Raw genomic sequence first — 24224 nt, forward strand, 5'->3', positions numbered from 1 at the left:
AATGCTTGTAGCTAGCACCTTGAACGACTGGTTAAAAAGGGACAGTTAGATGTTTGTTAGATGTGTGGTGTTAATAACCTTGACCAGTAGATTCATGACTATGAGAATTTCAAAAGGTGAAGCAAGAACACACACAGAGGGAAAACATCTCTTGTTTCTAGGGGCAGCCTTCCCAGCAGCACTCAGCCCAGAGCTGTTTTTCCCCCAAGGAAAACACAGGGACAAAATAAATATGCCTTCCTGACCCAAAGACAGGAGCGCCCAGGGAGACCATGGGATCTGGGAGTGAGAGCAGATTGTAGGGATGAAGTATCCAGGATGAGACTGGTATTAGCTGTAGGCTGGACAGTTAGTCTGTGGCAGCTAGGTACTGCTGCTAGTGGCTGAGGGCAGGGTTTCCTAGAGACCTGAAGATGTGAGCATTCATTTATTTGTTCCTTCATCATTCAGCACACCTTTACTCAGTGCTTATTATGTACTGGATACTGGGCTGAGCCCCCACTTGTGACCTCACTGGGCATTGAGTCTGAGGCCTTGGCAGCTAAGGATGGTGTTCCTTAGGGAACTGGGAGGCCATCCAGACAGGAGGCACAGTACAAACAAGAAAGAACTGGGGGCCAGGTATGGCGGCTCAGGCCTGTAATCCTAACACTTTGAGAGGCCAAGGCAGGTGGATCACTTGAGGTCAGGAGTTCAAAACCAGCCTGATCAAAATGGTGAAACCCTGTCTCTACTAGAAATACAAAAACAGTTAGCTGGGTGTGGTGGCAGGCACCTGTAATCCCAACTACTCAGGAAGCTGAAGCAGGAGAATCACATGAACCTGGGAGGCGGAGGTTACAGAGAGCTGAGATCGCACCACTGCACTCCAGCCTGGATGACAGAGTGAGACTCCTGGGGAAACCCAGCCCTGCATCAGAGAAAGTGATGCACCGATGCTTCCCACACAGAGAATGGAAGCGGGAGTGGAGGGATTTTTCTGGAGTTCAAGCTTCACCTTCGAGCATGATATTCAGATTCCATGAGAGCATGCAGAAAGAGCCCAGAGGACCTGTTGAACAGGGCGTACCATTGTGAGTCCTTAGAAGCTAAAAGACAGCCAAGAACAGCAGGAAAAGAAGCTGAGAATAAAAGCTAAGACAGGTACCTCCAGTCTCTGAAAAGTTAAACCTCTTAGAGGATCATAAATAAAGCCACACTCACAGGTGTACATGCTATAATTTATTTTATAAGTGCCTGGCATATTAATAAATGGTATGTAGTTTACTTACAGTGCTGTTTGGGTGGTTCTCAAATAATCTCTTGTTTTACATTCTGAAGTCCACTCAGTGTTAGAATGGACCGTTTGAGCCCAAGTAGATTCAACAAACCATCTATACCCAACCTGCACATCTGTGCAGGGATGACACTTTATGAGCCATCCAGGCCTCATCTCATAGACTCTATTCATCCCCTGCTGTCATGGGCACCAAAACATTTTATAGCAAATTGCACAGTAGTTTGTCTTTCCCGATAAACTGTATGCTTCTTGAGGGTAGATACCCTATCTCTTTATCTCTGACACCTGGCACACAGCCCAGCACATGACAAGATCAAGAACCAGGACTGGCCGGGGCTCAGTCTGCATGTGCTCTGGCTTTCAAGTGGCATCTTCTAAAGATCTGAAAGACCTCTCTAGAACTTTTTTCCTTTTATGTTATGTAAATAATATACTTAAGATAGAAACTTTTGTGTTTCATGTTGTATATTAATGTTGAATATAAAGTTTTTTTCTGGGGTGTGACTATTTTTTCACCTATTTCCTTCAAATTTTCATCCCTACCATTAGTTTTTCAAAGTCTCTGGATTCCTGTTCAAGTATCCTTTTCTCTGGAGGTTTATATCACATCCTAGGCTGCTTTTGACTTATCTACTCAGGCTTTACTTCGGTAGTGCTGATGCTCTCCCCCAGTTATTCCTTACCTGTACCATGTGGTATTATTAATGCAAATGAGGCTTTACCCGCCTATCCCCTCCCCTAGCATTTATGCATTCTTCAGGGAAAACTCTGTTCTATATGTCTCTGAGTCTCCCACAGCAACTAACACAGTGTCTTACACTCCATTAGCTACTCAACAAGTATGTTTTAATAAATTCCATTAGTGGAATGAGGTAGTTAGGAGCAGGTATGAGCTCAAGCCTTTGAGTGGGACAACCTGGGTCTAATGCTGGCTCCTTCACTACTTTTATATCTTGAGCAGTCTGCTAATCCTCCTTGTGTCCAACTTCTTAATGTTTAAAATGAGGATAATAGTAGTACCTATCTAATAAGGATTAAGTGAGTTAAGATATGTTTTTGAGGGTTAAATGCATTAAAATATGTAAAACACTTAGCACAATGCCTGGCCTGTAGCGAGAGCTATCATTATCAACAACCACCATCATAGGTACCCATTATCAGAAGTTGGGGGTTTGGATAAAGAAAGTAAGTTTCTCTAGGTTATATTTTTGTGAAGTCTGAACTGGAATGAACTTCTTCAGATTCCTCATAGAGTACTTCGTGCCCTGCCCTTTTATTGCATAGGGACTATATCTGCTTCAGTATTGTGTAGAACATCTTGATTAAGAGTATTTTTTTATCTTTAGTCCTTGACCTATACTTATCTTTTGGTGTGTAGGTATATTGTTTCATCACATTCTCATTTTTTATTTTTTTTAACAAAGAGTTGTTCCATTTCCTCTCTTTCTGTCTACTGCTTTCTCCTTCTACGCTTAGGCCAAGAGTATATTACACTTGGAGGCATCTAGCTAGCGTGGTGCTTCCCAAACCTTTCCATGACCCAAAATAGGCTAAATACCACACCAAGGGAGACATCGATGATGTTCTGTTAAGAAGAGTGAAAGGGAACCCAGGCATAAATGTACACTCAGTATACACAACTGTCACTACCCATAGCACTGACCATCCTATTGTACCTTAGAACTTAACACTGTAATTTATCTGAGTGTTTTTTAATGGCTCTCTACTAAGTGTCAAGCTCTGTGCTAGGTCTGGGGAATGGAAAAATGGTAAGACATGGTTCTTGCTGTTGAGGTGCTTAGTTGTAACAATTTATTTTCATCTTTTATTAAATACTAATTGAATAATGTTATTATTCTTTTTTTTTTTTTTTTGAGACGGAGTTTCACTCGTTTCCCAGGCTGGAGTGCAATGGCGCAATCTCGGCTCACTGCAACCTCCACCTCCCAGGTTCAAGCAATTCTCCTGTCTCAGCCTCCCGAGTAGCTGGTATTACAGGCATGTACCACCACACCCGGCTAATGCTGTATTTTTAATAGAGACGGGGTTTCTCCATGTTGGTCAGGCTGGTCTTGAACTCTTGACCTCAGGTGATCCACCTGCCTCAGCCTCCCAAAGTGCTAGGATTACAGGCATGAGCCACCAAGCCCGGCCAATGTTATTATTCTTTAAGTAAAACATGTTTCCCCAAGTAAACTTAGTGTGTGTTTAGTACCTTCCTGGACCCTCTTACTCACAGTGCTGTTTGCCCCACTACTACCCAGTAAAAAGAAAGGGTGACAGGTTGTAGGGACATGTAGGGTTTGAGGAAAGTTGGGCTTGTGTCAATGTAATAAAAGCCAAGTAGTTCTTGTTCCAGCCCAGTCTGTATCTATGACTAGATCATGAACAGAGAACTAAAGGCTTTTGATTATAAACCTCCTTATGCCTAGGCTTGGCCCACACTCAACTCTAATAAAAATAGTAGTAAATGTTAGGAGTAGACATAAAATGAGCACAGGTTGCCACTAGAACTTTTTCTATAACCTAACTACATTTTTTTCAACCTAAAATATTACATATTGTATCAGCCAGGATGCCATCAGGAAAGAGATGGTGCACTTTAGTATTCCTAGGCTAATTACAGTGGGGCTCCATTAGTGCCCCTAGACTGAGAAGGTGAGGGAACAGGCTGGTTTCTGGAAGCAAGGAGATAGAGGGGGCTATGTGGAAAAGACTTCCTAGCAGGATCTGAGACCTTCCATCAAGAGGCACAGCCAGTCCATAGCCCAACATCACTCTGCTCCTTCAAATCTCCTACTGGTGCACCCCAGTGGCCCAATCCAGGAGAGTCCTGTTGATGTGACACACACAGGCCAGGTCCCAGGGCAGACAGCAGGTGAAGAATGATGGTGAGTAAATCTAGAGGGGCACACAGGAAGATATCCAGCAAACATGTTTCACACTTGATTTTAGAGGTAAGGGTGTATATCTTAATTTTATCTGTTTTAGAAAACTAAAATTTTAATAGATTTAAAGTATTTCTGCCATAGTTCTTAAACCATCAATCTGATGATGTCAGATATTTTTCTCAGTGTCATTAGTTTGACCTCCCGCCACATTTTTTTGGTGGGGAGGGGTGAAGGATTGTGTATAAATTTCCTCCAGAGCACACAGAGAATAAAAATGCTATTCTTCAGATTTTTTTTTTTTTTTAACAAAGAGTTGTTCCATTTCCCCTTTTTCTGTCTACTGCTTTCTCCTTCTATGCTTAGGCCAAGAGTATATTACGCTTGGAGGCATCTAGCTAGCGTGGTACTTCCCAAACCTTTCTCAGCCAAAGTCTCCTCTGGGAATCCAACTAAATTTCCTGGTTCCCTTTTGCTTTTAATATCAATGACCATATTACCCAATGAGGTTATTTTTATTTCTTACAAATATTTTTATAATTAACTTAAGATTCAACAAGGAGCCAAAGGTAAACAGACTGTAATGATTTCAAATTCTAACCATTATGAGTAGGTATTAATCTTCGAGAAGGTATTATTAAAAAACAGCATATAATATTCATAAATTAAAGTCAACTTATAAGTACAAAGGAATATCTGTGACTATAAAAGGAAAAATAAACTAGAATTTAAAATTTAATCACTGTGCCTTAGTAAACACGATCCTGGTACATTTCAGCACAGTATTTGTGTTTCAGAATAGGATTTTGTCTTCTAGTTATTCACTAATATGTATTTATTTTACTGTCATTCAGCAAGAAACCCTTTAAATCACTGTCAAAAGGTAGGTGATTTACTGGAACAGCTAACCTACCTCTGCCTAGAGCCCCATAGGCACTCACTTCCCTATGGAACCCTCTGTCCCTTCTTCCCTTGCTATATACCTCAGGTACCTTTACGCAGCCTTGTTCTATGGCCACTCTGCCTGTTTTACTAAGCTGCCCTAAAGTCACTGCAAAATTTTGATCAGAACATTACTGAACCAGGACACAAAGAAATACTCATTACAGGCTTTAAATATATGCTTTTTCTTAGATCTATGGGAACAATTTCTCTAATTCTTAGGTTTTGCTCCCTGAAATTACACAGAAAGTGCTGTATCTTCTTAACCCTTTCTCCACCCCTCCTTTCATTTCAACCCAACAAACTTTTCTCCTGTGCATTGCTAGGCAGTGCTTCCATTGTCCTTAAGTGTTTGAGGTCTTGTGCTGGTAATGAGCCAGTGGTCACAAAGCTAGCCAGTGGATTTGTTCTTCAAGCCTTTAGTGATTCCATACTCCATATCACGGACTATACCATTTGTGGATTCCTTGACAGCCATGAGGAGACACTGACAGAGCTATGAATAGAAGAACCCTGTGTTCTCCCCTGTCCAGCTCCCCTGGCTTTTGGAAACAGAACTTCAATTTTTCTTCTCCATCTATGTGGTTCACATGGAACTGACCCCATCCTCCAGCTCTAGAGGTTGTCTCTGAACTTGGGTCAGACCAAACGAGTTTCAGTGCTTGGTTTAGAAATGAATATGTAACCGAAGCTGAGCATGTGAGAATCCAACCATAAGAATCTGGCCGACCCTTCTGGGGAAGAGGAGCCTCTGTAAGCTAGGGTCATTAAATTGGTACAGTGAAAGCCTGTAGCCACCACTTTGGAGAAGCCTGCCTAAGACTGCCAACACACTGCAAGGAAGAGCTGAAAGATGGAGAGAAACTGGTTCTCGTCATCATTTGACAACTCAAGTTCAGCTACCTTGGTCATACAACCTGTTAAATCTACCCCCAGCCCTACCAGTTATTTTGTTTATTATGTCACTTTTTATTTTTATTTATGTATATATTTTTTGAGACAGGGTCTTTTGTTGTTGCCCAGGCTGGAGTGCAGTGGCATGATCATAGTACACAATAACTTCACATTCCTAGGCTCAAGTGATCCTCCCACCTTAGCTTCCCAAGTAGCTAAGACAAGAGGTGTATGCCACCACATCCAGCTAATTTTTTATTTCTTATAGAGACGGGGTCTCACTATGTTGCCCAATCTGGTCTCAAACTCCTGGCCTCAAGCCATCCTTCTGCCTTAGCCTCCCAAAGTGCTGGGATTACAGGCATGAGCTACCACACCCAGGCTTATTATGTCAATTTGAATGTGCACTCTGTCACTTATAACCCAAACTCCGGAGTGAAATACCAACACATCTGAGAATTCAACAACTTCTGGGATCCACAGCCCCATGGAGGCTACAAGCTACTAAAAAGATACTAATGTCAGCTTCAGCTGAGAATTCCAGAAATCTACAGAAGGTACCTTTCCTTTTCTTTGGTTCCAGAGAGCATGATAATATACATACAGAATTCTGGAAACTTGGGACTGATAACAGGGTGTATTACCAACTGTGTGTGGTATCTGTAATTAAATATTGCTAAAACCCTGTAGAGGCTGGTTTTTACCTTTAGAAAGATCATCTTAAATAATCTGAGGATTTTTATTTTAAATAAGTTAATGTTAAAAATATTTTTTGGGTCGGACCCGGTGGCTCACGCCTATAATCCCAGCACTTTGGGAGGCCGAGGCAGGCGGATCACGAGGTCAGGAGATTGAGACCATCCTGGCCAACATGGTGAAACCCCGTCTCTACTAAAAGTACGAAAAAATTAGCTGGGCATGGCGCTGCGCACCTGTAGTCCCAGCTACTCGGGAGGCTGAGGCAGGAGAATGGCATGAGCCCGGGAGGCGGAGTTTGCAGTGAGCTGAGATCGTGCCACAGCACTCCAGCCTGGGCAACAGAGCGAGACTCCGTCTCAAAAAAAAAAAAAAAAATTGATAACATGAAAGTTTGAAGTAAAGAGTCAATTATGTTAAATAATAAAACACTCCAAAATCTAACATGATGCCAGGCTATGTTAACAAGAGCCTGGCGTTAAAAACTGAGTCACCATATTCAGCATTAATAAGATAGTAGCAAAGCTCTCATTCAGCTGCCATGCCTAGGTGGTGCTTCTGCATGTTCAGAGGATGTGGAAAGCAATTGAAATGATTAAAAGCATGGAAAATCAGATCTCTGAAGAGTGATGAAAGTAGGCTATTTAATTAAAAGAAAAAAAGATTGAAGGAAGAAAATAAATGGTGTTTAAGTACAGAAAGAGTTCTTATAAAGAAAAAGGTGTCCAGATGTTTCCCCCTTCCACTGAGTATATTAAGAGAAAATTGCCTTAGACATTTCATTTATACAAAGGAAGGATTTTTTTCAAGCAAATAGGATTCTTGTACTAGGTGTGACATTGGACTAGATGACCTTTAAGATTTTTCTTCACTAAGATTCTGTGATTACCAGATTGAGGATGTACTTATCAAACAAGTGTGGAACCACTTGCTGTATGTCTTAAAAGGTAAGATGAGGAAACACTGGCTGGTTTGCCTTAGGTGTCATTCTGCCCAGGAGTTACTTCCAACATTCATAACATGCCTTTGAAGAAGCAGATATTGTATATAGACAAACAGCATATCAGAAAAAAATCAAAACAAAAACAAAGGAATACTAGCATTAAAGTAATAATAAAATACAGGATTTCTATTTTCTCCTCTTTCAGTATAGCTATTAGCAATTCACAATTAGTTTCTTCATTAACTAGATATGATAGGTGAGGCAAATCATGGGACAGGTTAGTATTGGTGACAGTGTGTTTGGGGGGTAGAATTAAGTGTTCCATATTGAATCAGGAGCATTTAATGTCAGCCCTAGTATCTAGTAGGCATATTTCCTACTGCAACTTAATTGGCATAATTTTGGATCCAGAGAATATAAACCAAGACTCAGAAAACTATATTTTACTTTTAAAATATAGTTTTAAAAACAATTCTAGATTTATACATGGAAAAGCTATTCTAAAGAACAATAGCTGGCCAGGTGCGGTGGCTCACGCCTGTAATCCCAGCACTTTGGAAGGACAAGGCGGGTAGATCATAAGGTCAGGGGTTCAAGACCAGCCTGGCTAACACGGCGAAACCTCGTCTCTACTAAAAATACAAAAGTTAGCTGGGCATGGTGGCGCATGCCTGTAATCCTAGCTACTCAGGGGGCTGAGGCAGGAGAATTGCTTGAACCGGGACCCGGGAGGCGGAGGTTGCAATGAGCCAAGATCACGCCACTGCACTCCAGCCTGGGCTACCGAACAAGACTCTGTCTAAAAAAAAAAAAAAAAGAGCAATGGCATTGGCATTATTGTGGTTTCAATAATACTTATTTAATAATACTTATTTAAAACTTAAAGTTTAAAAAAAAACAAAGTCCATATGTTGCTCCACATCTTTCTGTACTACTTGGGCCATTTCATTGAGTTCTACTATGTGGCAAGTCAGGATGTTTTGTGTAAGTACAAGCTCCTGTGACTATAGTTTTCATGCATCCACATATCTACTAATTAGCTCCACAACTGGGTTCTGCAATTTCCTGGGCCACATCGCTGAGACAGATTCTGCATGTTCTGCACCAGCAGTCATTTCCCCTTCATGGAGCCCACATGGTCACTTAAAAGTAATTTATCCAGGAGGATTTCCAGCTTTTAAGTGAGTCTGCTAATAACAGAGGTTGTCTGACTTCACAATCAATTATCCTGCATAGATTCAAGTGATAATTTCTATATTTGTAGTTTTCAAGTTACAGGGAAAAACTGGGAAGAGAGAAGAATATCAATTCTGTAAACTGGTTATTGAAATTATTGGGGGAGTTTGCTGAATATGATGATTTTGATGGAAAGGAATCTTAACAATACCCCATTCATACCCATTTTCCAATTGAATTATCCAGGAAAAATTAACTTAGATACAAAACCAAGCAAGCAAGCAAACAAAAAGCCCCAAACAACAGCAGCAAAACCCGACTTCCAAAAAGAGTTCACATTATGGGCTTACTTTTAAAAACCGATCTAGAAACAAGAAGCTGGTTTCTAAGTTTATTTCCACACTTGCCCTCTGAACCCTGTCTTGTTGAAAGATTCAGGATATCAGATTCTCTCCCATAATTTCCTTTCAACAGAACTTACTGTATTACCCACCCATCCCCCAAATATAAATGGCTAAAACAGCTGGCTCTTTCACTCTTGGTATATACACACAAACACAAGTGAGATACACACACACACATATGTATATTATACATCTCTGCATATATAAACACATACTTTGGTCATTTATTTTTTTAACAGAATAAAGGTAATTAATCAAAATACAATTCATTTTAACAGTTGAGGCTTGACAGAGATCATTATTTCAAGAAAAGCCAAGGAGAATAAGCTCCCTTTCATAGTATTGTTTTCTTTCTAAACCTCTATAGGGTGCATGGCTCTTAACTACTGAGAAAGTTTGGGACAGCACCATGGAGCAGCCTCCTGCCTACATGTTAAAAGATCTAAGTTCTCTTGGGGAAGGAGCTTATAACTATGTATTCACTCATCCCACAGAAGAGAAGATTTTGCATCTGTTTTATTTCTAATTCTAGACTGTCTCTAGTTAGCCATAGGGCAAAAAAACCAAAACTGTTTCCCCCTCTTTCCCTGAAGAAAAAAACTGAAGTGCAGAGAGAGAAATAAAGATAAATATCTTTTTCTTATTCCAGTTCAATTTAGTTTCATCTGTTCTTTTCTTTAATATTTTGTGAGCTGAGAAGAAACATCTTTAAATCATCTCATCTATGTGAAACCTGTTTTTAGAGAGTCCAGACTTTTTCTCCTTCATTCTGTGATTCCATCAGTGATGCTCAAATGGCTGATTTATAATTCTCCTTCCTACTGACTGGGAAATAGAGGTGTATCATAGCGGAGGGACCAGGAAAATGGATAGGTAGATGAAAGAGAACCAGAGGACCCTGTCCACAACCCACCCACTCAGCTGAGGACTGTTAGCTGGTCCCTGAATAGAATGCTCTCACCCTTTCTGCCTCTGCATATACTGCTGTGCTACAGAGCCACTCAGCAGAGTGGTGTCCCCTTGACCCAGTTGGGGCCATCCCGGGACTCCTGTAACCTAGGACCTTCTAGCCTTAATCATATCATCATATGTAAAGAATGCCTACAAATCAGTAAGAAAAAAATAGAAAAATAGACAAGGGATATAAACTGGTGATTTTTAGAAGAAACCTGGGCATTCAACTTTACAAGTCATTAAGAAAATAAAAATTAATACAAAAATGAGATCCCACTCTTGCCATCAGTTTGGCAAAACAAAACAAAAACCCTAAATGTTGGTGAGCATATAAGAAAACAGGAACTCAAACTGCTAATGGAAGAGGAAACTGGTAAAGTCACTTTGAAGACCTATCTGCCAGCCTCTAGTCTGATGTGAACAGGCACAACAAGCGCTGCAGCCCAGCAACTACACTTCTAGCTGTGAGCCTTAGAGATACCTTTGCTTCACAGGTAAAATTATGTACAACAAAGGCTATATTTATTTTTATTTTTTAAAAAGGCCAGAAGGATGAACACCAATTTTTTTCTTTTTAAAATTAATAGATAACATTGTATGTTATAATCATATACAACGTGATGTTTTAAAGTACACATACATTGTAGAATGGTTAAATCTAGCTAATTAAACAAATGTATTGCTCACATAGTTACCATTTTGTGGTAAGAGCATATAACATCCACTCTCTACATTTTTCAAGAATGCAATATATTTTTAACCATAGACACCTTGCTCTATCATAGGTCTCTTGAAATTTATTCTTCCTGTCTCATTGCAATTGCGTATCCTTTGACCAACATCTTCCCATGCTCCTCTCCACCACACCCCAGCCTCTGGTAACCACCATTCTACTGTCTACTTCTATGTAATCAACTTTTTTGGATTCTACAAAGAAGTGAAATCATGTGGTATTTTGTTTTCTGTGCCTGGCTTATTTCATTTAACATAATGTCTTCCAGGTTCATCCATATTGTCACAAATGGTGGAATTTCATTCTTTTTTATGGCTGAATAGTAGAGTCAACCCTAGAAAAATGCAGAGATGAGGTGTGCTAACCCTCACACAGTCAGAAATTTACAAATACATTTTGGCTTCTCCAAAACTTTATTAGCCTACTGTTGATTGGAAGCCTTACTGATAACATAAACAGTCAACACATACTTTGTATATTATATATAATATATACTGTATTCTTACAGTAAGTAAGCTAGAGAAAAGAAAATGTTATTAAGAAAATCATAAGGAAGAGAAAACATATTTACCTTTCATTAAATGAAAGTGGATCTTTGTAAAATTCTTCACCCATATCGTCTACACATTGAGTAGGCTGAAGAACAGGAGGGGTTGGTCTTGCTGTCTCAGAGATGGCAGAGGAAGAAGAGGTGGAGGAGTGGAGTGGGAGGTAGGAGAGACAGGTTGGAGTAACTTTATTGAAAAAATCCACATGTAAGTGGACCTTGCAGTTCAAACCTGTGTTGTTCAAGCATCAGCTGTGTTCCATTATGCATATAGGCCACATTTTTTTTATCCATTCATCTGTTGATGGACTTTTAAGTTGATTCCATATCTTGGCCATTGTGAATAGTGCTTCCATAACATGGTAGCACAGATAACCTCTCCAAATTCTTGATTGTGGTTGTCACTGGAGGAAGAAATGTGATTGGCATACTTTACTTGATATATCAAGTGATATATATGATATATATCATATATAATGTGATAGATATATACACACACATATATATGTATTATATATGTATTTTTTATATATATATATATATATATATATATATATATATATATATATATACACAAAACAAACAAGAACTGAAGAAAATATAGAAAATATGTTGGCTGGGCACGGTGGCTCATGCCTGTAATCTCAGCACTTTGTGGGGCCGAGGCAGGCAGATCACTTGAGATCAGGAGTTTGAGACCAGCCTGGCCAACATAGTCAAACCCCATCTCTACTAAAAATACAAAAATTAGCTGGGCATGGTGGCGGGTGCTTGTAATTCCAGCTACTCCGGAGGCTGAGGCAGGAGTATCACTTGAATCCGGGAGGCGGAGGTTGTAGTGAGCCGAGATCGCACCACTGCACTCCAGCCTGGGCGACAGAGTGAGACCCTGTGTCAAAAAAAAAAAAAAAAAAGAAAATAGAAACAGAAAATATGTTATATTTTTCTCTGTACTTTCCTGCATTTACATTTTTCTCAAAATTAAAAAAGCAGATAGCCACTCTTTCTGTTGATTAGTACAATCAGCATACTTTAGTCTCTTAGTAATTTTCTGATTTGCATCTTTGCAGTCCCTAAACAGGCATTCCTCTGTGATACTAACAGGTTTCACTGCAACCAGCTCACCTTCCTGGATCTGGTTTTAAGCTTGGTGAAGGCAGTGCTGATAAGGTCTGACAATGTGGGGAGTGGTAGAAGAGGCTTGGAATCTTTTACTTTTTTTCATAGCATTTCACAGAGTTGGAAAATAGCTTCAGGGATCATCTAATAGAATTTATTTATTTAAATGAAGAAATTGTGGCCTTGAGAGCCTTGTTCAGATGCACCTGGCTAATTAAAGGTAGAGTTAGAATCTGTAACTACTGATTTTCTAGTAACAAGAGCAGAAAGTTCTACAGAGCCTTCCCCATGGACAATCAGGCACCCACCATGTGTCTGGTATTTTGGAAATAGCCATTAGGTTAGCAATACTTTAAGAGACTAGAAGGAGAGGTTAAAAGTCTCTGTGGTCACTACATTCAAGAAGCGGTATAGCATAAAGGCTGAGAGAAGGTTTATCAGAAGCCATGCTTGCATTGGTGTATATCTTGGCTCTGCCACTTCCAGCTGTTTTATCTTGGATAAGTTACTTAACCTGTCTGTGCCACAGTTTCTTTAATTGTAAAAGTAAGAATAATAATAGTACCTATTTCAGAGGTTATTCTGAGAGTTGAAAGAGTTAATAATATGTGAGAATGATGTCTGATATATAATGTATTCAACAAATGTTAGCTATTATTACATCATTTGGAGAACAAACTATTGAGGAAACTGAATGTTTAATTATGGTTCTGCCATCTTTTGCTTTAAACCACTTATCTCTCAAAACTGTCCTATCTTCCTTTGTATTTAACTTGGATGAGTCTTGGTTTTACAATAAAGAAAGCAGAATTCAAAAAGGTGAGATCATTTACTTGCCTAGAATGATGTCATAAATGTGTGGTAATGATTATATTTCCTTTTCATTATATTTCACTCAACACTTATTCATCCCTTTTGGTATACATGGGGGCTACCCATGGGAGATGTGAAGCAATCTAGTTGACAAAAGAAATAAAGGACTGAGTCCTTGGGGGTCTTACTGTCCAGTACATAGATTGCTATTTTGATGTACTCTGATCACTTACAAGCAAATTCTTCAAGTTTGTAAACAAATTACACTCCAAATTCCTACATTTTTGACAAAAGTTCTTTGAACCTTAATATAAAATGATGATAGAATTCTACTTGCCACCAATGCATCTATTAAACAGTGTAGGTTTCTAAGACCCAAATCAGATTTTCTTTCTCTGTATCAGTTTCTTGAAACTAATGCTATAATCCTGATGTGGCTTTTAGACACCAACCCATTCAGTGGTGGAGAATTTGTTCCCAGGGTTTGAGAGAGAGCTAACCATTTCTTTGTTTGTCCCCAATGCTTTTAACCAAATAATGTAGTTCTTAAAAGATGCATTTATATAGGGTAGAATACTCTACATTTCCTTTTTATGGTTGTTTAAAAATGTTTTTAACAAATATTACAGTAATTTTTCTCATCTACCTCAGAAAAGTTCCATGTTCTAACTGAGATGAATTCCTTTGTCAAACTAGTAAGAGGGTGATTTCATTTGTAGTTTACTTACTAATTTATTCCATAATTTGAGTGTTAATCTTGCTGTCAGATGAATACAATCAACTTTTGGACTCAATTTCTTCCTGTGCAGGGGAGAATTTCTGTGTACCAAATTCCCACATAATTGCCTCTTTTGCACACACCCACATCTTATTTTTGTTGGTGCCTATCCTAGCCCATCACAACCTATAATTGTCCAGCTAAATAATTTTTTAAGAAGATTTGATGCTTTCAGGTACCAAAATGATTCAGATTTAAAGCTGCAGTGGATAGGTTATTGATACATGAATTAAACCTGAAATACCCCCTCAGAACCTGAAATCTCTTTTCAAGACAGATGTCTAAAGTTGACCACAGTTTTTCAGTGTGAAAGTAGATGCTAAAATTAGCCATTGTAGCATGCAGCTTTGTGGAAGTGGCTGTACTCTTGCATCCTGTGGTTCTTTCTTCCCTATTGGCATGGTTATTTTGATCTGAAATGTCTAGCTTTCTGCTGTTTACCTATTGCCATTCCATGGGCCATAATTCTTAGGCGGAGGTTTTTAAAATTTTCCCTTGCCTAGGCTATATCCCAGACCAGCTGAATCAGAATCCCTGGGGACAGAGCAGGGGTATTTGTGTTTTTAAAACCTCTTCAGGGCATTCTGATGCTCAACCTGAATTAAGAACCACTCGCTTATTGCCTAGGTTAGAAATTTTTATTTGTTTTGTTTTGTTTTGTTTGACAGGATCTCACTCTGTCCCCCAGGCTGGAGTGCAGTGACATGATCACAACTCACTGCAGCCTCGACCTCCTTGGCTCAGGCAATCCTCCCACCTCAGCCTCCTTAGTAGCTGGGACTACAGGCATGTGCCACCACACTCAGCTAATTTTTTAGTTTTTGTGTTTTGCTTTGTTTTTTTAAGAGATGGGGTCTCACTATATTGCCCAGACTAGTCTTGAACTCCTGGGTTCAAGCAATCCTCCTGCCTCACACTCCGAAAGTGCTGGGATTATAGGCATGAGCCACCATGCCAGGCCCAAAAATCTTTTATTTGTAAATAACTGAAACCCACTCAAACTATCTTAACAGCAACAAAACATTTTGCCATAAGGAATCAGGAGACTCTCACAGAACCCAACAGCATGAAATACAACTGGACTTCATAAGAGACCAGAGCCTGGAACAGGAGCATTTACAAGGACCCAGGCAACTAGTCCCTGTTGCCCAGGTGTAGCTCTCTGTCTGCCTGGCTCCCTTCAGGGGCTCGTGGATTCAGATCTCTGCTTCTCTCTGTACATCTGCTTTCTTTCTTTTCTCTTTCTCAGCTAGCCACTTTCGCTGCTTGGTGAGCACATGGCCAAACATGGTGCATCCTCAGTAGCCACGTTTGTACGTCCTTAGTTCAACTTCCCAGCCCAGGGATACTAGCATCAATGAGTCTAAATTCCTGAGAGAGGATCTGATCAGTCTGGCACAGGTGATATGTCTGCCCTTAATCCAACCAGACAACATGGCTTAAACATGGCCGCCAAGGGACCACCCATGTGTAGGTTAAGATTGGAGGCTATTTAGCTATCTCAAAGTGTATCTTTATGCTTGCCATATTTTTTTTTCTTTTTTGAAGAAAATTTTGTATTATTTTAATTATTTTTATGGACAGAAAACTCAACAGTGTACATTTAACCCAGTTCAATGGCAAGTTCTTTAACCTTTGCCTTTTCAAGCTTGATAATGTGAGCTACAGACTTGAGATCCAGGACATTGCCTCCCCAGTGACAGTGGATCTCATCGTATCTGTCATAGTTGGTCCTGATAGCTTCCACCAGCTTAGCCAAAGCTCCTTTGTCTTCCGAGTTAACCTTTGTGAAGGCAACAGTGGTGCAGGTCTTCCTGTGGACTAGATGTCCCAGTCTTGCCTTCCCCTTGATAATGCAGTAAGGGACCCCCTTTTCACAACACTGGGCAGGCAGGCAGAAGACAGCCAGCTCAATGGGATCCACATCATGTGCAGTCATCGCCAGCTGAGCTTTCTTGTTCTCCACGAAGGTGGTGACCATGTTAACTCCTGCTCGAAGGACAGGTGGTCTCTTAGTGGGGATGTACCCTTTGCTGGTAGCTTTCTTCTTGGCCTGGGCCAACAGCCTCTGCTTCTTCTCTTGCTTTGTCTCTGGCCTGTACTTGTGGGCCAGCTTAAGCAGCTGAGTAGCTGTTTGGTGGTCCAGGGCCTGGGTGAACTGGTTAATGGCAGGAGGCACTTACATCCACTTATAGAGGATGGCTCTCTGCCGCTGCAACCTGATATAGTGGGGCCATTTTACAAAGTGGGTGAGGTCTCTTTGGGGCTGGATATCCTGTCCAATGCGAAAATTCTTAGGCCTTTTCTCAAACAGGGGATTCACCACTTTCTTGGCCCCCTGCTTCTTTATGACAGCAGGAGCTGGAGCCATTTTCTTCTCCTTGGCCTTCTTTCCTTTCAGCATCTTGGGTGGTGGGAGGAGAGACCTATGGTTGCCATATTTTTCATCTAGCATTATACCAAATAACTTTGTTTCTAATTTCAGTTTTATTGATGATATTTTCACCTTTAAAGAAGATGAAAAGCAACAATTTTCATATATCAGGGGTGATTTAACCTTACAGATGCCACTAAGATGCACATTGAATGTACTGTTCTCTCTCTAAGCCTAGTTCTTCCTCTTATAAATATGGATCAATCTAAATGTTGAGAAAATTAGAGGATTGGGAAATCTGCCTCTCCTAAGTAGTAAAAGTTGAAAAGTAGTACAGTAAGATAGCAATCTAATAGCATAGTCATTTTCTACAATGTATATAATTTTAATCATCACAATAAAGAATGTTTAAAGAAATTGAGGTAGTTTAATCATAGGCAGTGCTGAAATGTGACCATATAATGATCTTTTAGAGAGAAGGCTGCTACTTTTTCTTTTCTACACAAGGGTTAAAAAAAGAAGAAATGTTTTTAGGAGGAATGTAACATAGTGCCTGGCACATGGTTAGTATTCAATAGTATTTTACTAACAGTGTTTACTTAGAAATATTTATCAGAAATAACTTTAAGGTGTCTTTGGACCGATACAATGAGTTACCAAGGAAAGTAAATACATTTTTCCTTCTTCCTTTTTTTTACCATTAAAGGAAACCAAAATATTTTACCCTCAAATATACTTCTTTGACATACTTGAGATGGCTATTCAGAGAGCCTGCAGACAGGAATAGCCCTGTAAATCTACCTTTTGTGGAGGAGATTTACATCTGTAGAGAAAATCTACATTGCTGAAATAAACAGCCAGCCTTTCTGTGCTGTGACTTGTCTGGATCTAGGACAGATAGGCTCCTGGGAGAGAGAGACTGAGAGTTTGACACCTCTGGGGATCTAACAGAAACTTACTGTTTTGGAGGGCTGCTTGCTACCTGTGAGGTTTCATCTGCATTACAAGACTGCCTTTGCTAGCCATGCTTTTCTTCTCTTCCACCCATAACTGGTCTTGCCAGACTCTAAGCCTCTATTCCTTCTGTAACCTCAGGATGAAAACTTCAACTGTCTGACCCTTTCTTTGAGTTTTTCTTATTTTTTTATGACTCCTGTGCACATACATGCATATTATTATTTTTGTATGCCTTTTCTCCTATTAACCTGCCTTTTGTCGGTTGATTTTCAGTAAACACTCAGAGGTTGAAGGGGAGGTTTTCCCTAGGCTCCTATACCATCTTACATATTTGGGATATCCCAAGATATCCACGATGCTTGGCTCTCTAAGACATTGAAATCTGATTAGGGAAGTAAAATATGAAAGCAGTGGGGAACAGTCTGCCTTTGGCACTCAGAGATCTCTACATGTTTTTACTTGTCCCGTTTCATCCTTATAGGTTAAGAAGCAGGGAAATAGAGTTCATTACAATTTCAAATTATAATTTTGCTGATATTTTCCCCTTCAGGGAAGGTAAGAAGCAAGAATTTTCACATATCAAAGGTGATTTTACCTTGAAGATGCCACTAAGATGAGCTGGGCAGAGAGAATGTTAAGGCAAAGCACAATGTTAATGACTAAATTAGAACTGAAAATGAATTTAATCTCTTTAAAGGACAAGAATCAAGGTAACTGTATTTCGGTAAGGTGTAATGCAAAAAATCCATGATGAATAAAATACATCATAGAAATATGAAGGGTTGAGTTATATGCAAGTATATTATAGGAAAAATTAGTTGATCTGATACTGTATCAGAGTAGCTTCATCATTAAATGGCACTGTGTCATTTATGGAATCATTGGCAATTTCTAGAACATCTATTACGGCACTAAAGTGGTCAGGGTTTTCATAAAGTTTTGTGGAAGTCTGAACCTTATTTTCTTAGGTCAAAGGCATGGTAGAAGCAATTTATAAGTAATGTTTTATTAATAAAGTGATTTCTAAGTTTATGATAAATACAAGTGACAGACCCAGTGGAATTTATTGGCTAATGTAATTGCGAAGGCTAAGAAGTGGATCTAATGGGTTTCCAACAATGTCATCATCGTTTCTGCTGTAATTCCATCTCTCTGCTCTGCTTTCCTCCTGTTGGTTTCATTCGCAGCAGGTTTTGCCATATGGGAGGAGCAATGCAGCAGTCTCTGGTCCGTATCACTTAGGATCTCATAAGGCATAAGGTCCTTTTTCTCTCCAACTTTGTCAGTACCCTCAAAAAGAGTCCTATTGGCCCATTAGATCTTTTGTCTACCCCAGTGGCAGGAAGACAGGGCCCCAGAGGTAGGGCTGGAGCAGTTCAAAGGAAAGGAAGGTTTCAGTTATTAGAAAAGGGATGGAAAGAATATATGTCCACCAATATATCACACAACTGCATATAGTGCACTTTCACATCCTGTGGCAAACAAAAATCTTTCACTACTGGAAAGGAAATGTTGGCTTGAAATATTGTGTATAGTGTAAGAAAAAAAAATCCAGATGCTTTTTTCATATTCACTCTAATTCCCTGGGTTACAACTAATTAGTACTTCCTGTTTGCTCCCCATATAACTTGCTTACCCCTTGACTCTATCACGTGTTTATCTTCCTTCTGGAGGCCTATCTTACAGAAATAGAATGTGAACACTTGAAGATAGAACTTTGTCTTTTATCTCTTTATTTCCAGTGCCTAGTACAGTCCTTGGAACACAGAAGCCTCTTGATGCTTACTGAGTGGAATTAAATTCTATCCTATCTACTGCTTATGTTAGAAAAGAAAAAAAAATTTACTAGTCAGGGGCTTTAGGGGGAAAGTCTTTGTTCTCTAGGAGGAAGGATTTTCCCTAACTCACTCTTGGCCTTTCTGCTTCTTCATTGCTCCTCCTTAGGGAAAGTGGAATGGCTTATCTAACTGGTGAGTCTGAGATAAGGAAGCACTTCTCACATTCAGATACTGTCCTCCCCCAGCCATAGAGGGACGGGACAGGGGGCACTGCCTAACCCAGTTTTGGGGAAGCTCACTGTTGCTATGTACCCATGCCTTCTCTCTCTCTCTTTCTCTCTCTGTCCCTCTCTCTCTCTGTCTCTCTCTTTCTAATGAAGAGTTTAGCTTTGGAGAAAATGAGCAAAAGATTTCCTTACCATAAAGTGAAGCCCATCAAGTGAAAGCAAGTAGAAAGGCACAGAAAGGTTTATCCTTGTCACCATGTGGAAGGACACTTAGGGGAGCAGATCATTTGGTAACTGTTGGTACTTGTGGCCTCTACATCTTGTAAATTCATACATGTCCACGTTTGACCTAATTATATTTGTAGACTTTTTTGAAATTTTCAGTTTTAGGTGAATACCAATGAGTACCCAGAGTTTTCTGTCTTTGTTGTCCTCTGGATGCTGGTCCCAAATCCACTCAGGCAACAAATCCTGGAGTTACTGGCTCCTTATCTTTAAAGTATATGTAGCCCTTGGTCTCCATTTCTGCTGCCTTTTTTTTTTTAACTTATTTTTTAATTTAAAATTGACAAATACAGTTGCATGTATTTATGGGCACAATGTAATGTTATAATTAATGAATATAATATGGAATAATTAAATCAAACTAATTAAGATATCCATCACTTCAAATACTTACCAGTTTTGTGGTAAGCACGTTTGAAACTTACTCTCTTAACAATTTTCAAATGTACAGTACATAATTATTCACTATACTCACCACACAATTTGAGCTCTTTATATATTTTGGATATTAAACCCTAATCAGATGTATGCCTTGAAAATATTTTCTTACAATCCAAAGGTTGTCGCTTCATGCAGTTGTTTTCCTTGCGGTACAGGGGCTTTTTATTTTGATATAATCCCATTTTTCTATTTTTGCTTTTGTTGCATGAACTTTTAGGGTCAGGTCTAAAAAATCATTGCCCAGAATAATGTTGAGTAATTTTCCCCCTATCTCTTTTGACAGCCTACAATCAGATATATGAGCAAAGAAATGATTTTAAGTTGGAACTTACATTTAAAAGGGAAGCAGAGTGTAAAATTTTGGATAATTTGCAGCCTGGCTATGTGGCAGAGAAAGAAAAAGCATTTTTCGGAGAGGAATACAAGCAGGCTGAGGAACAACCACTTGCTTAGAAAGATTAGCGTGACTAAAAGGGAGCCAAGTGCTAATTTCCAAGACAATGGGGAAAAGGCATATCAGAGATCTTGGAGACAGACTCTGCTATCAGACCCAGAGCATTATAAGGAAATAATGGTTTCAAGGACCAGGCCTGGGCCGTTGCCCGGCTCAGACTTGAGACACTGCTGTCTGCATGTGGGCTGCTTCAGCTCCATCTCTAGCTCCAGCTCAAAGGGCCCCAGGTACAGCTTGGGCTGCTGGCTCTGGAGAGCACAAGCTGTGAGCTTTAGTGGCTTCCATGTGGTATTAAGCCTGCAGGTGCACAGAATGCAAAAGTGAAGGGAACTTCGCAGATTCCCCTAGATTTCAGAGGATGTATTGGAAATCCTGGGAGCCCAGGCAGTAGTCTGCTGCAGAGGTGGAGCCCTTACAGAGAAGCTCTACTAGAGCCGTGTGGAGAGGAAATGTGGAGTTGGAGCCCCCCACGTAGAGTCCTCACCAGGGCACTGCCTTGTGGAGTGATAGGAAGAGGGCCACCACCCCCTCCACATCCCAGAATTGTAGAGCCATGGGCAGCTTGTATCCTGAGCTTGGAAAAGCTGCAGGCACTCAACTCCAACCCATGAGAGCAGTCATGGGGTCTGCATCCTGCAAAGCCACAGGGACAGCACTGCCCATGCACCAGTGTGTCCTGGATGTCAAAGGAGAAGATTATTTTGGAGATTTAAGACTTAATGACTGCCGCCGAGCGCAGTGGCTCACTCCTGTAATCCAGCACTTTGGGAGGCCGAAGTGGGTGGATCACGAGGTCAGGAGATCGAGACCATCCTGGCTAACACAGTGAAACCCCGTCTCTACTAAAAGTACAAAAAATTAGCGGGGTGTGGTGGCGGGTGCCTGTAGTCCCAGCTACTCGGGAAGCTGAGGCAGGAGAATGGTGTGAACCCGGGAGGCAGAGCTTGCAGTGAGCAAAGATCACGCCGCTGCACACCAGCCTGGGCGACAGAGCGAGACTCCGTCTCAAAAATAAATAAATAAATAAATAGCCTGGGTGCGGTGGTTCACGCCTGTAATCCCAGCACTTTGGGATGCCAAGGCAGGCGGGTCATGAGGTCAGGAGTTCGAGACCAGTCTGGCCAACATGATGAAATCCAGTCTCTACTAAAAATACAAAAAATTAGCCAGGCATGGTGGCGGGCGCCTGTAGTCCCATCTACTCGGGAGCCTGAGGCAGGAGAATGGCATGAACCCAGGAGGTGGAGCTTGCAGTGAGCCGAGATCACGCCACTGCACTCCAGCCTGGGCAACAGTGCAAGACTCAGTCTCAAAAAAAAAAAAAAAAAATATTTAATGACTGCCCTTCTGGGTTTCAGACCTGCATGGGAACTGTAGCCCCTTTCTTTTGGCTAGTTTTTCCCTTTGGAATGGGAATATTTACCCAATGCCCATATTACCATTGTATCTCGGAAATAAATAATTTGTTTTTGATCTTACAGGCTCATAGGTGGAAGGAACTCATCTCCAGATGAAACTTTGGACTTTAGACTTGGGACTTTTGATTGAGCTGGAATTGGAACAAATTAAGACTTGGGAGAACTATTGAGAAAGGATGATTATATTTTGCAATGTGAGAAGGACATGAGATTTGGGGAGCTAGAGGCATAATGATATAGTTTAGATGTTTGTCCCCTCCAAATCTCATGTTAAAATCCCCAGTGTTGGAGGTGGGGCTTGGTGGGAGGTGTTCTGATTATGGGGACAGATCCTTCCTGAATGGCTTAGTACCATCCGTTTGGTGATGAATGAGTTCTTGCTCTGGTGGTTAACATGAAATGTGGTTATTTAAAGAGTGTGGCACCTCCCCCCACTCTTGTTCCTACTCTCAACTTGCGACATGCTAGCTTCCCTTCGCTTCCCACCATGACTATAAGCTTCCTGAGGCCTTACCAGAAGCTGAGCAGATGCCAGCACCATGATTTCTGTAGAGCCTGCAGAGCTGTGAGCCAATTAAGCTCAGTGTCAGGTGTTTTTTTTTTTTTTTTTTTCTTTTTTTTTTTGAGACAGAATATTGCTCTGTTGCCTAGGCTGGAGTGCCTGGAGGCACAATCTCGGCTCACTGCAACCTCCCTCCACCTCCTGGGTTCAAGAGCGACTCTCATGCTTCAGCCACCCAAGGAGCTGGGATTACAGGAGTGTGCTACCATGCCCAGCTAATTTTTGTATTTTAGTGGAGATGGGGTTTCACCATGTTGGCCAGGCTGGCCTCGAACTGCTGACCTCAAGTGATTCACCCACCTTGGCCTCCAAAAGTGCATGAGGCGGGAGCCACTGCGCCTGGGCAGTTATTTGTTTATAGTGATGCAAGAACAGACTAACACAAATGGGTTCAGAATTCAGTTGTGGAAAAGGTGTATAATTTAATAGTCCCCTGAAACCTCACAGAAGAATTTCAGAAAGATCCTATATTTGTTTTTGGATACGTGCAGAGAATAGATTAAAATATAAATGTCTTGATGTTTTTTATATTACATATTTATATCCCATCTTTTTCCAAAACAGATTTAAAGTGGCTTCATCTTTGACATGGTAATCTAACCCATGACATTCAAAAGCCACAAGGACAGAAAAAGAATTTTCTAAGACTGCCTGAAGTGCAACTTCATTTGATATGATTTCCTAGCCTAGAATATAATCAGGAAGGCACTGATTTCTTTCTGTTACTGTTGTTTTTAAGCAAAAAAGATCCTGTTCCTCCTCTTCTACTTCTTTGCATGGTGAATAGCTCCACTAGTTACCCAGCCACCAAACAACAACCTGGGAATCAACTTCCTCTCTGTTCTGTTGCCCCTTCCCCTAAACAACCACTTGATCATCAAGATTTCTTCCTCGATTTCATATTCAGCTCTACATCCAGGGTCTAAATTCACACCTTGGATTTCTGCTGCCTGGACTAATCCAGCAGTCTCACTCTGTAGCCCCTCAGTCCCTCTTCTGTACTATGTCCAAAGTGTTCTTTCTAGCAGAACAATGTGATTGTGTTACTCTTGTACTTGAAATCCCTCAATGTCTTTTTCACTGTCTCTGGGATTTATTCCAGACTCCTTAGCATACACACAGGGACCTCAAGATCTGGCAGCTGCTCAGTTCTCCAGCCGTATATCTCTGAATGGTTTCTCTCTCGGCCTCATTTCTCCATCACCCCTCCTCCCACTAAACACATACACTAGAACCATTGTGAATTTCTCAGAGTACTTCTTATGGTCTAGGATAGTTTACATTTTTAGGTCCCTTTTGCTCCTCCTCTGCCTATAATTTATCCCTTCCCCTCTTGCCTTCCCTCTACCCCCCAAGGCTGGCTCAGCTTTTAAGACTCAGTCGAAGTGCCACCACCTCTCTGAATCCTTTTTCATACTTCACCGTTAGGAAGAATGAAGCATCTTCTTCCTCTTCTTCCCTTCCATGTCTGTAATCCTCAACACATTTTTTTTTTCATGAATTGTTTGCGACACTGTTTGCTTTCGCTAGACTGAAAGATCTTAGGGACAAAGTGCAAGGTA

At 40.6% G+C, this 24224-nt stretch overlaps 1 protein-coding gene and 1 pseudogene across 18 annotated transcripts in view; one reads left to right on the forward strand and one right to left on the reverse strand.

Moving 5' to 3' along the window:
- The window catches only part of RAD51B (RAD51 paralog B), a 799436-nt gene that overhangs the window by 507893 nt on the left and 267319 nt on the right, over positions 1-24224 (forward strand). The gene's annotated exons all lie outside the window — the stretch shown is intronic.
- On the reverse strand, positions 15770-16570 carry LOC100447253 (large ribosomal subunit protein eL8-like; annotated as a pseudogene).

This window comes from Pongo abelii, chromosome 15 (assembly GCF_028885655.2).
Source record: "Pongo abelii isolate AG06213 chromosome 15, NHGRI_mPonAbe1-v2.0_pri, whole genome shotgun sequence".
In the NCBI taxonomy this organism is placed as follows: domain Eukaryota; kingdom Metazoa; phylum Chordata; class Mammalia; order Primates; family Hominidae; genus Pongo; species Pongo abelii.